Below are 14,457 nucleotides of genomic sequence, written 5' to 3'. Positions count from 1 at the left end.
CCTATCATCTGGCTTAGGACCACCCACCTAGCAAGTAGCAGAGCTGAAATTTGAATCCCGGCTTTCGTGGCTGCTCATTCATGCTCTGTCCTCTGCTCCCTGCAAGCCAGAGTTGAGAAGGGGACAGAGACAGACGGAGGTGTCTGGAGGATCAGAAGCTAGGGCTTCCCAACAGACCCAGACACTGGCTGGGGACGGGCAATGCCAAGTTCTAAAGAGCCTCTCTGGGTGCAGCCACGACCTCTGGGGGTCAGTTCTCTGCTTAAGGCTGAAGGGCAAACCCTGTTGGCTGGGAAGCAGGGCTCAGGGCTGTCTGGCTCTGCAGAGGAGCCCCGCCAGGGAAGAGGGAAATTATTTACACAATTATTAGTGACCATTGTTTGAGGCCATCCCTTAGCGACTGTGGAAGTGTCCTCTGAGGCCGTCCCAGGACCTCCTGCTCTCATTGAGTTAAAAATTTACAGGCCCAGTGGAGTTGCATCTCGTGGGCCTGAGGCCAGGCCAGTGGGGTCAGAACTCCACCTCCTCCTCGTTGGGCTTTTCTCGGGGCCCAGGTTTCTCAGCTGTGAAGGGGGTCTGGGAGCATCAGGGTTCCCATGGCTGCCCGAGGCAGGTTTTAAGCATCCTTTGCCCACTCCCTCACTCACTCCCTCACTCCTCAGTGGGAATTTCTCCCCCTTCTCTCACTCTCATCTCTCTGACTTCTAGAGTCGGGAATAAAGTATCCATCCATTCAGTCAAGATATATTTTCTTTTTTTTTTTTTTTTTTTTTTTTTAATAAATTTTTATTAATGGTAATGGGATGACATTAGTAAATCAGGGTACATATATTCGAAGAAAACATGTCTAGGTTATTTTGTCATCAAATTATTTTGCAAACCCCTCGCCCAAAGTCAGATTGTCCTCCGTCACCCTCTATCTAGTTCTCTGTGCCCCTCCCCCTCCCCCTAACTCTCTCCCTCCCTCCCTCCCATGTCCTCCCTCCCCCCCCCACCCTTGGTAACCACCACACTCTTGTCCATGTCTCTTAGTCTCATTTTTATGTTCCACCAATGTATGGAATCATGTAGTTCTTGTTTTTTTCTGATTTACTTATTTCACTCCTTATAATGTTATCAAGATCCCACCATTTTGCTGTAAATGATCCGATGTCATCATTTCTTATGGCTGAGTAGTATTCCATAGTGTATATGTGCCACATCTTCTTTATCCAGTCTTCTATTGAAGGGCTTTTTGGTTGTTTCCATGTATTGGCCACTGTGAACAGTGCTGCAATGAACATGGGGCTACATGTGTCTTCACGTATCAATGTTTCTGAGGTTTTGGGGTATATACCCAGTAGAGGGATTGCTGGGTCATAAGGTAGTTCTATTTGTAGTTTTTTGAGGAACCACCATACTTTCCTCCATAACGGTTGTACTACTTTACAGTCCCACCAACAGTGAATGAGGGTTCCTTTTTCTCCACAGCCTCTCCAACATTTGCTATTACCCGTCTTGTTGATAATAGCTAATCTAACAGGAGTGAGGTGGTATCTCATTGTAGTTTTGATTTGCATTTCTCTAATAACTAATGAAGCTGAGCATCTTTTCATATATCTGTTGGCCATTTGTATCTCTTCCTGGGAGAAGTGTCTGTTCATGTCCTCTTCCCATTTTTTTATTGGATTGTTTGTTTGTTTGTTGTTGAGTTTTATGAGTTCTTTGTAAATTTTGTATATTAGGCCCTTATCTGAGCTGTCGTTTGAAAATATCAGTTCCCATATAGTTGGCTGTCTGTTTATTTTGATATCAGTTTCTCTTGCTGAGCAAAAACTTTTAATTCTGATGTAGTCCCATTCATTTATCTTTGCCTTCACTTCTCTTGCCATTGGAGTCAAGTTCATAAAATGTTCTTTAAAACCCAGGTCCATGATTTTAGTACCTATGTCTTCTTCTATGTACTTTATTGTTTCAGGTCTTATATTTAGGTCTTTGATCCATTTTGAATTAATTTTAGTACACGGGGACAGGCTGTAGTCGAGTTTCATTCTTTTGCATGTGGCTTTCCAGTTTTCCCAACACCATTTGTTGAAGAGGCTTTCTTTTCTCCATTGTGTGTTGTTGGCCCCTTTATCAAAGATTATTTGACCATATATATGTGGTTTTATTTCTGGGCTTTCTATTCTGTTCCATTGGTCTGAGTGTCTATTTTTCTGCCAATACCATGCTGTTTTGATTATCGTGGCCCTATAATATAGTTTAAAGTCAGGTATTGTAATGCCCCCAGCTTCATTCTTTTTCCTTAGGATTGTTTTGGCTATTCGGGGTTTTTTATAGTTCCATATAAATCTGATGATTTTTTGTTCCATTTCTTTAAAAAATCTCATAGGGATTTTGATGGGAATTGCATTAAATTTGTATATTGCTTTGGGTAATATGGCCATTTTGATTATATTTATTCTTCCTATCCAAGAACAAGGAATATTTTTCCATCTCATTGTATCTTTTTCGATTTCCCTTAACAATGCTTTGTAATTTTCATTATATAGGTCCTTTACGTTCTTTGTTATGTTTATTCCTAGATATTTTATTTTTTTTGTTGCAATCGTGAAGGGGATTATTTTTTTGAGTTCGTTTTCTAATATTTCATTGTTGGCATATAGAAAGGCTATGGACTTTTGTATGTTAATTTTGTATCCTGCGACCTTACTGTATTGGTTTATTGTTTCTAATAATCTTTTTGTGGAGTCCTTTGGGTTTTCGATGTATAGAATCATATCATCAGCAAAAAGTGATAGCTTTACTTCTTCTTTTCCGATATGGATGCCTTTTATTTCTTTGTCTTGTCTGATTGCTCTGGCCAGAACTTCTAGCACCACGTTGAATAAGAGTGGAGAGAGTGGACAACCCTGTCTTGTTCCTGATTTAAGGTAGAAAGTCCTCAGTTTTATGCCGTTTAATAGGATGTTGGCTGATGGTTTATCATATATGGCCTTTATCATGTTGAGATATTTTCCTTCTATACCCATTTTGTTGAGAGTCTTAAACATAAAATTGTGTTGTATTTTATCAAAAGCCTTTTCTGCATCTATTGATAAGATCATGTGGTTTTTGTTCTTTGTTTTGTTGATATGGTGTATTACGTTAACCGTTTTGCGTATGTTGAACCATCCTTGAGATTCTGGGATGAATCCCACTTGATCATGATGTATTATTTTTTTAATATGTTGTTGTATTCGGTTTGCCAGTATTTTGTTTAGTATTTTAGCATCTGTATTCATTAGAGATATTGGTCTGTAGTTTTCTTTCTCTGTGCCATCCTTGCCAGGTTTTGGTATGAGGGTTATGTTGGCCTCATAAAATGTGTTTGGAAGTATTGCTTCTTCTTCAATTTTTTGGAAGACTTTGAGTAGAATAGGAACCAAGTCTTCTTTGAATGTTTGATAGAATTCACTAGTATAACCGTCTGGGCCTGGACTTTTATTTTTGGGGAGATTTTTAATAGTTTTTTCTATTTCCTCCCTGCTGATTGGTCTGTTTAGGCTTTCTGCTTCTTCATGACTCAGTCTAGGAAGGTTGTATTGTTCTAGGAATTTATCCATTTCTTCTAGATTGTTGTATTTGGTGGCATATAATTTTTCATAGTATTCTACAATAATTCTTTGTATATCTATGATGTCTGTGGTGATCTCTCCTCTTTCATTTTGGATTTTATTTATTTGAGTCCTGTGTCTTTTTTCCTTGGTGAGTCTTGCCAAGGGTTTGTCAATTTTGTTGATCTTTTCAAAGAACCAGCTCCTTGTTTTCTTGATTTTTTCTATAGTTTTTCTGTTCTCTATTTCATTTATTTCTGCTCTGATTTTTATTATCTCCTTTCTTCGGCTGGTTTTGGGTTGTCTTTGTTCTTCTTTTTCTAGTTCCTTAAGGTGTGAAGTTAAGTGGTTTACTTCGGCTCTCTCTTGTTTGTTCATATAGGCCTGAAGTGATATGAACTTTCCTCTTATTACTGCTTTTGCTGCATCCCAGAGATTCTGATATGTCGTATTTTCATTTTCATTTGTCTGTATGTATCTTTTGATTTCTGCGCTTATTTCTTCTTTGACCCATTCATTTTTTAGAAGTATGTTGTTTAGTTTCCACATTTTTGTGGGTTTTCCCCCCTCTTTTTTGCAGTTGAATTCTAGTTTCAAGGCTTTATGATCAGAAAATATGCTTGGTACAATTTCAATTTTTCTAAATTTGCTGATATTGTCTTTGTGGCCCAACATATGGTCAATTCTTGAGAATGTTCCATGTACACTAGAGAAAAATGTATACTCTGTCGCTTTGGGATGAAGTGTCCTGTAGATGTCTATCATATCCAGGTGTTCTAGTATTTCGTTTAAGGCCACTATATCTTTATTGATTCTCTGTTTGGATGACCGATCTAGAGCTGTCAGCGGTGTATTGAGGTCTCCAAGTATGATTGTATTTTTGTTAGTTTTTGTTTTAAGGTCAATAAGTAGCTGTCTTATATATTTTGGTGCTCCTTGGTTTGGTGCATATATATTAAGGATTGTTATGTCTTCTTGATTCAACTTCCCCTTAATCATTATGAAATGACCATTTTTGTCTCTGAGTACTTTTTCTGTCTTGTAGTCAGCATTATTAGATATGAGTATTGCTATGCCTGCTTTTTTTTGGGTGTTGTTTGCTTGGAGTATTGTTTTCCAGCCTTTCACTTTGAATTTGTTTTTATCCTTGTTGCTTAGATGTGTTTCTTGTAGGCAGCATATAGTTGGATTTTCTTTTTTAATCCATTCTGCTACTCTGTGTCTTTTTATTGGTAAGTTTAATCCATTTACATTTAGTGTAATTATTGACACTTGTGGGTTCCCTACTGCCATTTTATAAATTGCTTTCTGTTAGTTTTGTATCTAGTTTGATTCTTCTCTTTTGTTTTTCTATCATTTGTTTTTGTTTGTTTGTGTTCCATACTTCTTTCCTCTGTTGCTACCTTTTTAAAGTCAAGTGTTTTTGTGGTGGTTTTTTTAAGGGTGGTTACCATTAAGTAATGAAAAGGGTACCTACCATATTCATTGTAGTACCCTATCTTATAAGTATTTCTGCACTTCATCATCCTTTGCTACTGTTAATCTCCATCCTCTCCCCCCTTTTTTTCCTTTGTTGTCACAGTTTAAGTTTGGTTTTATTGTGTTCTTGGTGGAGCTGTTACTTGTGGTGTTGTTTTCTTTTGTTCTTTGAATCTGGTTGGAAAACCCCCTTTAGTATTTCCTGGAGTGGGGGCTTTCTGTTGATAAATTCTCTCATCTTTTCTGTATTTGTGAATGTTTTTATATCTCCTTCATACTTGAAGGATAGCTTTGATGGGTATAGTATTCTTGGCTGAAAGTTCCTCTCTTTCAGGGCTTTAAATATTGGGGTCCACTCTCTTCTAGCTTGTAGAGTTTCTGCTGAGAAATCTGATGATAATCTAATAGGCTTTCCTTTATATGTTGTACTCTTCTTTTCCCTGGCTGCCTTGAGAATTTTTTCTTTGTCATTGGTTTGTGTCATCTTTATTATGATGTGCCTTGGAGTGGGTTTGTTGGGGTTAAGAAAACTTGGTGTTCTGTTTGCTTCTTGAATTTGAGGCTTTAGTTCCTTCCACAGGCTTGGGAAGTTCTCGTCTATTATTTGTTTGAGTATATTCTCCATTCCATTTTCTTTCTCTTCTCCCTCTGATATACCTATTATTCTTATGTTATTCTTTCTGATGGAGTCAGACAATTCCTGTAGGGCTTTCTCGTTTTTTATTATTTTTGAGTCTCTTTCTTCTTCTCTCTGTTGTGCCTCAAGTTGTTTGTCTTCTATTTCACTAATCCTATCTTCAATCTGGGCTGTTCTGTTAGCTAAGCTTGTTACCTCGTTTTTCAGCTCGTGAATTGAGTTTTTCATTTCTGTTTGATTTGTTTTTATAGTTTCAATTTCCTTGGTAATATATTCTTTGTGTTCATTGAGTTGTTTTCTGATCTCCCTATATTGCCTTTCTGTGTTTTCTTGTATATCTCTGAGTATTTTTAAGATTTCTATTTTAAATTCTCTGTCATTTAGCTCCAAGGCTTCCAATATGTTAAGTCTTTTCTCCATAGATTTTTCCACATCTATTTGTGTTACTTCTCTTTCTTTTGTATCCATAATATTCGATTTCCTCTTTCTTATCGGCATCTGAGGGTGGTCTTATTGATAGCACTAATTAGAAGTAATAAAGAGTAAAATGTAAAAAAAAAAAAAAAAAAAAAAAAAGGTAAAACACCCCACAAAAAAAAAACAGTAATAATTTATTATTTCCCCCTTTTTTTTCTCTCTTCTCTTTCCCTCCTCTCCCCTCCTCAGGGAAATATCATGCCTATAATGGAGGGCCTGATTTGGGGTGAAGAGTTCAAGGGGCAAAAAAAGGGAGTAGGGACCTACTAAATGCAAAAAAAAAAAAAAAAAAAGGAAGAAAATCTTAGACAAGCATAAGATGATTTGCTTGTAAGTGATGGTCAACTAAGAGATATAATGAGAGGGATAAGAGGGAACCAGAAAAAAGGACCAAAAAAGAATAATAAAGAAGAAAAAATAAAAATAATAAGTAAAAATCTGTTGTATTAAGTGGAGCAAAGACTAAATACAATGGAGACCTTGGGTTGGGAGGACCCAAAATGCCACAAAAATAAACAAACAAGAAAAAAAATAAAAACAAAAGCAAAAAAGAGAAATAAAGCCAATAAAAGAGCCTTGAGTCCCAAATTAACTAATTTGTTCGTGATTGAGGATTATATAGGAGGAAAGTAAAATGAGAAAAGAAAAAACGAATAGAAAGGAAAAAATAAGAAAAAGAGAAAAACGAAGGAAGAAATAAAATAGGAAGAGAAAAAAACAAAATAAAGCAAGACAAAAAAAAAAAAAACAAAAGAGGAGAGAGTGAGAGTTAAGTGTTTTGGAGTATAACCTTAAAGGAAGGTGAGGATGAAGAAGAAAAATAAAATGCAACACTCATGGGTAGTGTAGTTCAAGAAAGGGGAAGCATAAGATGGGCAGAGAATAGAAGGACCGAAGTGGAGGAAATAAAGGCAAAAAGATAGAACAAACAAACAACAACAACAACAACAAAAAAAATTAGTGGATCAAGTTGTAAAGTCTGTGGGTTTTTCTTGATTTTGAGAGGTTAACTTCTTCCTTTTTCTTTTCTCTCCCTCTTCCTGGTCGGTGACTCTGTACCCCAGGCTCTGCCCCTGTGTCACTCTTAGGTAGGGATTTGCAGTTGATGGGGTTCTATGGCAATGTCATATAATTGGCTTTAGTCTTGCTGGAAGTAAAGGCTTGTTGGCGTTTGCAGGGTCCAACGATGAGAGAGTTTGCTTTCCTGGATTCTCTCTCCTAGTCCCCCCTTTCTGAATTAGCAGCCTGGTGATCCAGCTATAAGGCTGCAACTGCTTCTGCCTGGGGAGTAAAAGGCTCAAAGAGCTGGGAAATCCCCACTCTATCCCCACTCAGTGCAAGGCTTTGGGAAAGGCTCTGAGAGTCAGGGCCTCCAGTGTAATCAGGCGGGGGTGGGAGTCAATTGTTGTCAAGGTGACTGTTCAGCGCCTAGCATTTAGTTGGACCTCTCAACCCAGGCTTTCCACACTTTGTAGCCTGTTTTTGCAGGGAAGAAGAGGCACTAGTCTCTGCTTACGACTAGTATAGTATAGACCTTATTATCTGCCAAGTCCTTCTTGTTAGCATTTATCCCTGAATATGGAGGCTCTATCAATCAGAAGTTGCCCCCGCCCCTTTAGCGAGAGGCACTAAAAAATATCACGCCTCTTGTCTTGGATCGCTGAACTGAGAGAGATCTTATCAATTAGAACCGAGGGTGCGCAGATTTTATGGGTTAAGCTAATTTCAGTGATTGGGTCGCAGCTGTGCTTCCGAAGGTATTTTAGGCTGCCTGCGCGCGCCCCTCCCCCAACGCTTGATTGTTAGCTTGAATGGCTGGGTGAGGTGCCCCGCCCACGGAGAGAATCTCCCAAGCCTCTCCCGCTCGCCCCGCTGCTGGCGGCTGGACCGCACCAGGCGCAGGATAATGGAGCCCCCTGGGTGTGCGGGCCAGCAGGGCGCCCTGGGCGCGTAGAATGCCCAAGGCATGCGCGTGAATGGGGCGCTCCGGGCACCGGTGGCCGGCGACCCCCACTCGCAGTGTGCGGGCCGCTGGGAACGTCAGCGGTGCTCAACCGGCTCCTCGTGGCGGCCTCTCGCGGTTCCCAAGTATATGGGCTGACTCACCACAGGCGCACTTCCTTGCGGTTTGAAAGAACGTCCCTGTGGTCGATTCCTCCACACCCTCGTCTCTCAGATTCAAGTGATAACAGTCCTTTCGCTATCAGTTTGTGTGGAACTCCGGAATGCTCCGAGGATAAATTTTTCTGTTTCTAGTTGATAAATTTGTTGTGATTTAGGGGAGAGCTGTCGGACGCGCTGCTCACGGCGCCATTTCCGTGACGTCACTCCTCAAGATATATTTTCTGAGTGACTTCTATGAGCCGAGCACAATTTGACACTGGAGAAACTGATAGTCGTCCCTTCTGTGCCAAAGTTTATATTGGAAAAGAGTGAATCAGGTCTTTATAGACTCTGAAAAAAAAAAATATCTGTGCACCTACTGCGTGCAAGCACAAGGCGTGGTGTTGGAGGCATGGTAGTCATGAGGAAACTGGAACCGTCTCTGCCCTCCCTGTCAACTCGCTGAGGAGGACAAGAAACCATGTGCAGTATAAAAAGGGCAATTATGGGAAGAACAGGCAGTGAGGGAGCCAGAGTAAAATCAAGGTGGGCTTCCAGGAGGAAGTGACTTCTAAGCTGGGATGACAAAAAAGGTAGATAAGTGATGAGGGAAAAGACAGTGTCCCAGACAGTGAGAACAGCATGTGCAAAGCCTGGAAATGAGAGAGAGGGTGTCTTACTTACTGACTTAAGGAAGTTTAACATGGTGGGAGCATGGTAGTTTTTTATACATTACAGAGGCAAAGGATCTAGGGAGGCCTGAGGTCTTCTTAGCTGAAGCTTCACATAGAAAACTATTCTAAAGCTGCTTCTTCTAAGAAGCCTTCTGTGGCTCCCCATTGCCCTCATGATTAATATAAATTTGTAATCCCAGTTTATGAGCCCCATTTTAGGAGTTAACAGGCAAATAATCTGTCTTCAGCCAGTAGACAGTGAGGTCAACTCCTGATTTCCTGGCTTCTCTTGTAGAGGGCCCCGTCTAGCTCCAGCGCCCAAGAGGTTGTCTGTGATCCCCTGCTTCGTCTGGGTTCAGCCGTCCTCTCCTCACAGTGTGCCTCCCAGATGGGTAGCCTCACTTCACCAACTCTGGTTATGTTTCACCCTTGGTGCCAGAGGCATGGCTATGGAAATGAAATGGGAACCCCGCTTTCATCCCCTCCAGGCATCAAATATTCAATTAACTTTCAGCTTGACACCAGATGAGGTTGTGTTCTCACTGCAAAGCAAGCGATGGGGCAGCTGACCCAGGAACCTGGAGCTGTTAGAGCAGAAACCCTCCCCCAAGCCAGGCCACCAGTGGCATTAGCATCAGGAAGGAGGCGGACTCCCTCTGTTCCGATTATCTCCGCAACCCTAGATGTGAGTGTTGGCTGGAGAGAGGACGCTTGGCTTCCCTCCTCTGTGCCCTGACGACTCCTGAGCATCTCTGGACCTGTCATCTAGCCTCTCTGGGCTTCACACACCTTCTCTGCAAAGTGACAGGTAGCCTTGAATTGAGAGGATGCAAACTCAAACTCTTCCAGGGCCAGGCAAGTAACATGGAATGGGAATTGGAGCTGGTGTTCATTCACCAGCTGCACAGGCCAAAAAGCCTGGGAGTTGCCAATTTCCGTGGTGTAAATATTCTCACCATGGCTAGTTTTAAGTTACCAACATAATGTCAAAAGGCTCACCAAAATGCCTGGACATTTCACATTCGGTTCATATGACCCATGAGAGCCACTGGCTCCAGCATAGTTATCTGAGCTGGATTCTTCTCTTTCTCTCATACCCCGTATCTAAGTCCTCAGCACATCGTGCTGATTCTGCTCGAGAGTCAAATATGTCCAGAGTCCAAGCACCTCTGACACCTCCACCACTACTGCCATGGTCCAAGCTGCCACCATCTCTTCCAAGGATTATTGCAGAAACCTCACTTTTGTTCTTCTTGGGGCTACTTTTGGCCCCAGGCAGCTAGTAGAATCAGGCAGGACCTTGAAGGTCGCACTGTGGAGTCTGGATTTGCCCAAATGGGATGGCAGAGGAAGGGTTGTAAGCAGTTAATGGGATTAACGCTTTGCAGAAGGGAGCCCGGTCCTCCAGTCCCCAGCTCAAGGTTTTCTCTGGCAAACTCTGGCACACACTTGGCAGAGTGGCATCTGGACTTGGCACCTCCTTCCTCCCATGGAGGGAGTGAAAATAGCATCTCACCAGCGAGGGTTACGCAAGGCCCGAGAGCTGCTGGGTTTAATTTATCTCGCTTGGTTTCTGCTGACAGTTTTAGTAAACCAATTTGAGTTTGATAGTAAAAATAATTTTGTCCTCAGGGCCCCTCAGCCCTGCCTAAGTGTTTGCAATGGTTGTTTATCACAGCGGCGAGGAAGAGAAGCGTTTGTACGGCAGACTGAGCTGGGTAGGGGGCCGGTCGTTCGTGCTGGGCCCTGTTGGTTGAGTCATTAGGACAGAGCCGCATGTACCTGCCAAGTGGGGGCTGTTTTGCTTCCTCATCAGCTGGGCGGGTCTGTTGATGCTGTGAGCATTTAAAATAATGGTGCTAATAAGTCACTGTCTATGAGGGACCTACTATGTTCTTGTTCGGAGCCCTAAGCTAGGTAGTTTATATCCATGAGCAGTACGGAACGTGAACATTATTAGGTAGAGGTAATAATTACCGAGTTTGAAGTTAATGTAAGTAGAGATAATTACAGTAGGGCGATTACCCAAATTAGAGATAATGTATGCAAAGCACATGCATGGGGTCTGGCATGTTGGCACTTCATAAATGCAGATTATGATGACCAAGAATCCTTATAAGGCAGAGATTATCACCATTGTGTTGTGGATTTGGAAATGACAGCACAGAGAGGTTAAGGGGCTTCCTCAGGTCACACAGCTAGTAAAGGACAAAGCCAGGGTTTGCACACACACACACACACACACACACCAAAGCCTCCACTTCCATTGACTTGAACAGGCTTTGGGGGGACCATTTCTATGTCTGTGATGAAACAGGACTCCAGCAGCTCAAAGTTCAGGAAGGGAAATAGGGAAATAGGGCCTTAAATAGACCTGGCAAGAAGCAGGCAAAGAACTGTGAATGGTGGGGTAGGGGTGAGGACATGCGGGGTGGGGATGGGGGTATAGCAGGGCACTGAATTTAGCTCTTTGGGTTGTGGAAATGTCACAGAAAGGGTGACATTCAAGCATCATCTTGAAGAGATCAGTTGGTCAAGCTATAATCGGGGCAGGGCTTTCCGGAGGGGCCCATGTGAGCAAAGGATTCAAGCAAATGAAATGGCACCAAATGGATGCCCAGAATTGCAGCATTAATTGGGATTATCTGCTTTGTATTGTTGGTGTTAGAGGGGGATGGGGTACCTAATCTTAAGATGGGTCAGGAGCCCGCACCCTGGTTAAACCTCCTTCACACCCCAAATGCCTAGTCCCTGACCCATCAGGAACCTCCCAGTTCCATCAGGAATCTGCCAGTTACTCTAAAACACAACTGAGCATGAACCTTTTAAGTCCTTAAGGGTATGTTAAATCTCTCTCTCTCTCTCTCCTCTCTCTCTCTCTCTCTCTCTCTCTCTAAGTAAAGCATAGAAAGGTGAATAAAACAACTAAGGAATTATTGGTGAAGGCATCAAAGACTGGAAGACCTGGGAGGGGCCCAGAGAGGGCAGGTAACTTACCTAGGATCACACAGCAAGTCCAAGTTGGGACCAGAAAGACACCCTGAGTGTGGCAGCAAGAGCTGAGCCCAGAGGTTGCAACCTTGAACATGCCACATGGCAGAGGAGATGCAGAGCTTCTAGTCAGAAAGAGCTGCCATTAAACTCTGACTCCATGACTCACTGGCTTTGAGGCCCCAGCTGGTTACACCTGCCTCACAGTGGGATGTTTTATTGACTTTCTCCCAGAGCCTGCCACTCAGTATGTGCTCAATAAATAGCTGTTAAATTTTTAAAAGAGAGATAGTAAGTGTGGAAGTTCATCAAATAGCATGTAAAGTTCTTAGTAAGCTTTCTGACATAAAATAGACAAATCACCACAGCTAGCTCTATTTTTCACCCCTATGATATGCCAGATTTTATGCTAAATACTTAGCACGTATTATTCCATGAATGATGTTGGCCATCATTATCATTATCATCATCATCATCAAAATCAATGTCTGACATTTATTGAGCCCTTACTTATTTGCCAGTTACTGAGCGCTTTATCCATATTGAGTCATTTAACTGTTACAAAGAGCCTCTGTGGTATCACTATGACTACCCCCTTTTTACAAATAAGGAAACTGAGGCTTAGAGAGATGAAGTCATTTGCCAAGGTCACACAGTAAGAAAGAGGTCAAGTCAAGACTTGAACTCAGGTCTCCTGGGCCAAAGTCAATGTTATAACCACACAGTAAATGGTACTAGGTGCTCCACAGGGAGGAAGCCCTGGCCCATCTTACAGAAGAAGAAACTGAGGCTCAGAGAGGTGTTCACCCCCCATTCCCTGGGCACAAATGTATATATGTGTGTATGTGTGTGTGTGTGTGTGTGTATCTGAAAGAAAAAAAAATGCTTCAATCAAGCAAGCTCCAGCTTGCCTGCGCTGTCTCCCCTGCAAAGCCCAGCCCTAAATCTCTCCCTGTTTGTGGGCCCCAGCACAGTACTTTAACCAGGAAATAAAAGGACCTAATCACAAACCTCAGTAACCATATGATTGATAGCTGCAGAATATTTCTCTTCAGCTGCTGCCAATCTGCTCTGTGCTAAGTTAATTCCAAACCCTAAAAATTAAGTGCCTTGTCCAGAGGCACTTTAGCCTTCAGTGATATAGCTGCTTTAGGCTGCAGGAATTCATCCTGAGAGTCAGGAGTCAAGGGTAGCATTATCCCCAGAAGCATGCATTTTCAGACACCAGCAGAACTCATGGGAGAGACATCCACCATAGAAATAAAACTCTCCCAGTTCATTAGCAGAGAGAGATGGGATTTCTCCAGAACCAAAGATCTAAGGAATCCGAGAAGGAACAGCAAAGTATATAGAGCCCAAATTCCATCATGTTGTAGGTGAAGGAACTGAGGCCCAGAGATGGGAAGGGACTGTCCCCAGACCACTCTACTAGTAAGCTATTGCTGCGTAACAAATTACTCCAAACTCAGCTGCATAAAACAGCAAGCTTGTAGCATTGCCCATGAGCCTGCAGGTCAGCAAGATGATTTTTCTGGTCTCAGTTGGATCATTCATGTTTGTGGGTATGGAGAGGTTGGGTAAGTGGCTCTGTGGATTGTAGCCGAGCTTTCTCATGTACTTGGGTAAGAAGGCTGTCAGATGGTCTATGCAGGTCCTGATGGGAGGGTTCATCTCTGCTGCATGTGTCTCTCATCCTCCAACATCTAGCTCAAGGTTCCTCCCATGGTGACTAGCAGCATCATGTCTGCCACATCTGAAGGCAAATCAGAATCAAGGGCCAGCCCAGAGTCAGGGGTGGAGAAACAGACTCCATTTCTTTTTTTTTAATTGAATTTATTGGGGTGACACTGTTTAACATAATTATTTAGAGTTCAGGTGCCCAATTCTCAACACAACTCTTTATACCATATTGCGTGTTCACACACCCTCAAGTCAAGTCTCGGTCCATCATCATTTATGCCCCCACACCCTCCTCCACCTCCCCGCTCCTGGCAATCACTGTCATCATGTCCATGCATTTTTCTCTCTTTGTTTTTTTACCTTTTTTGCTCAATCCCTTCATGCCCCTCACCCACCCCCCACACCAGACAGCTGTCAGCCTGCTATCTATGTATGAGTCTGTCTCTGTTTCTCCTGTTAGTTCATTGTGTTCATTAGATTCCACATATGAGTGACATCACAGGGTGCTTGTCTTTCTCTGCCTGGCTTATTTCACTTAGCATAATACCCTCCAGGTCCATCCATGCTGTCGCAAAAAGTAAGATTTCCTTCTTTTTCATGGCCACATAGTATTCCATTGTGTAACCATACCACAACTTTTTTATCCACTCACCTACTGATGGGTCCTTGGACTGCTTCTAGATCTTGCCTATTCAGATTCCATTTCAAAGACACAGAGCTTCAAAACCATCTTTGTATTCAAGCTACCACAGCCAAAGAAGAGTGGTTGTCAGAACTCAGGTCACCTGGCTCTAGCCCAAAGGTCCAGGTGACATTATTTTGTACAATAACCCCATGAGTG

General features: G+C 42.3%; 1 protein-coding gene across 3 annotated transcripts in view; it reads left to right on the top strand.

The window, feature by feature from the left end:
- Window positions 1-14,457, top strand: part of SEZ6L (seizure related 6 homolog like) — a 172,845-nt gene that overhangs the window by 118,401 nt on the left and 39,987 nt on the right. The gene's annotated exons all lie outside the window — the stretch shown is intronic.

The sequence above is a fragment of the Saccopteryx bilineata genome, chromosome 2, assembly GCF_036850765.1.
Source record: "Saccopteryx bilineata isolate mSacBil1 chromosome 2, mSacBil1_pri_phased_curated, whole genome shotgun sequence".
Taxonomy (NCBI): Eukaryota; Metazoa; Chordata; class Mammalia; order Chiroptera; family Emballonuridae; genus Saccopteryx; species Saccopteryx bilineata.
Note: the sequence above shows the minus strand (reverse complement) of the source record. Positions and strands in the feature narration are given on the sequence as shown.